Source organism: Penaeus japonicus, unplaced genomic scaffold (assembly GCF_977035675.1).
Source record: "Penaeus japonicus unplaced genomic scaffold, GWHDUDI00000001_assembly GWHDUDI00000027, whole genome shotgun sequence".
In the NCBI taxonomy this organism is placed as follows: domain Eukaryota; kingdom Metazoa; phylum Arthropoda; class Malacostraca; order Decapoda; family Penaeidae; genus Penaeus; species Penaeus japonicus.
The window spans coordinates 24,172,615-24,175,114 of NW_028234429.1; the positions used below are offsets into that span (position 1 = coordinate 24,172,615).

The window sequence follows — 2,500 nt, forward strand, 5'->3', positions numbered from 1 at the left end:
AGAGAGAGAGAGAGCGAGAGCGAGAGCGAGAGAGAGAGAGGGGGGGAGGGAGGAAGAAAGAGAGAGAAAGGAAGAAGAGAGAAAGAGAGAGAAGAAGAGAGAAACAGATAGTTAGATGGATAGAGGGAGAGGGAGAAAGAGAGAAAGAAAGACAAAAAAGAGACGGATTAAAGGAGAGAGAGACAAAGAGCAGGAAAGAAATTCACCCAGTAGTATAAAAAAGAGACATTAGTCGAGGCCTGTTCTTTATATCTACTCTGAATCAATGCTGGTAGACAAGACACATTTACACCACTTTTCCCCTTCTTTCCCTCCTCTTACTCCTCCTTCTTCTCCTATCTTCCCCTCCCCTCCCCCCTTTCCTTCTTCTCCCACTCTTATTCCTCCTACGCCTTACCTCCTCCTCTCCCTATCCTACTCCTCCTCTCCCTATCGTCCTCCTCCGTCTCCTCTTCCTCCTACTCCTCGTACCCTTATCCTCTTCCTCCTTCTCCTCTTCCCCCTATCCTACTCCTCCTTCTCCTCCTCCAATACCACCACCACCACCCATTCCTCCCCCACCTCCCCCTCTCCTCCTCCTCATCCACCTCCCACTCCTCCTCCCCTCCTCCCCTCTTCCTCTCTTCCCCCTTTCTTCCCATAACCCTAACAACGGTCACTAAGACAGTCTCTCACGCACGCATTTTCCCCCCGTCTTTCTTTGTCTGGTGTTTGCCTGGTAGATGCTCCCGAGACAATAGATGGTTGATTGCAAGTTTACATTGTCTGTGTTGCAAGTGTGTGTTGTCTTACTGTCTTTGTTTTGTATGGTTGAAGAGTTCTAGTTTTATGGGTATGTTTTATTTATTGACTTTTTTTTATAGTAGGGTGCAATAAAATGTGTTACGGCTGTTAGGTCTCGTAGATATAAGGCAATGGTAGCTGTTTGTTTATATACCTAAAAGGAGAATGAAGATACTTAACAACATACAACACACAGGGAAGATAAACAAGGAAGCATAACAGCTAGTGAGTAAGAACAACAACGAAAAATTATATTCCGTTTTCTTTTTTTTCATTTTGACTTCCACTTTCGAAAAAAAAGGAAATTTCCGATAACAAAAAGAGAAAAAAAGTTTTTTTTTTCGAGGTAGAATTAAACCCCATAACACGAACGTCTATGTGCGAGTGTGATCAATACCTAAGTATGAGTGCCGCAGGATGAGGGCCAGACTGAGTGTTTGGGTCACAGTCTGATTGGCACTGGCACCTGATATCAGCACCCGGAATCACAAGCCTGAGTGCCAACTTCGCGTGCTAGAGCGCCGTTCTTTTTCTTTCTTTTTTGGAAGGGGGGGGGGGTGAGTCAGTCTTCTTTCTTTATTTTCTCTTATTCCTCTCTTTTTTTATTGTTATTATCATATTTATCATTGTTATTATTATCATTATTATTATTATCATTACCATCATCATTATTTCTTCCTCTTCCTTTTCCGCTTCTTCCTTCGTCTTTCTCCATCTTTTTTCTTCTTCTTAATCTTCTTTTCCCTTCTTCTCCTCCAATTCGTGGAAGATAAATAAGATAAATCAAATAAATATCTGTCTATGATATCACATGCAAAAATTAAAAAAAACACAAATAAAAAACTCGTTAATAACATGAATTCATTGTTCAGAGAGTCACGTGGTTGATATTGATACGGCAGATTCATAGACAATGTTGCTTGTTGTTTTGTCTTTTTTTTCTCTATGTCAACAGGCGTGTCAGAAAAAAACAATAGACGTGCAATAAACATCGAGAAAAAGTCTTTATTGCCCAGACTTCCTCAGAACATGCGATTTTCATCTGCATCTATCACTTTGATTTAGGAATGTGGTACAAGTTTGAAGTATTAAAGGAGAACATTTCTTGTACACATAGATGCCCGCGTGAATGCTTGAATATTGTGCATGCATATAGGCATACATGTGAACGTATGTAGGTATGAATTCATGTAGGTTTGCATGAGTCTAGCTCTCTCTCTCTCTCTCTCTCTCTCTCTCTCTCTCTCTCTCTCTCTCTCTCTCTCTCTCTCTCTCTCTCTCTCTCTTCGTTCCATATATATATGTACACACACACACAAACACAAACACAAACACACATTTGCGGCGCGCGCGAGAATGTGTACACATATAAACAAACATATATGAATACATAAATATATGTACGTACTCGTGAATCAGTCCAGATCATGATTCATCGTAGAACAACATGCTTCCTTACCCCTGCGAATGAGTCACTGGACAGCCCCACTGACCAGCGAAGCGAGAAATCGATTCACGAGGAAATTCGTATTCTTAGTCCCCTGTTGTTATTGTTATTGGTATTCGTATTTATTATCTTTATCATTATTGGTGATAATACTATCGTCGTTATCATCTCAGTCTCTTTCGTTTTCTATCATTTCCATCTCTCTCTCATATATATATTTTATTTAAGTATGTAACTAGGCTGCACTAGATGATTTGCATTGTTATGAAG

The 2,500-nt window shown here is 40.5% G+C and overlaps 1 protein-coding gene across 1 annotated transcript in view; it reads left to right on the forward strand.

Annotated features, from left to right (window-relative positions):
* LOC122247206 (BTB/POZ domain-containing protein 6-A) overlaps positions 1-2,500 on the forward strand; it is a 22,330-nt gene that overhangs the window by 898 nt on the left and 18,932 nt on the right. The gene's annotated exons all lie outside the window — the stretch shown is intronic.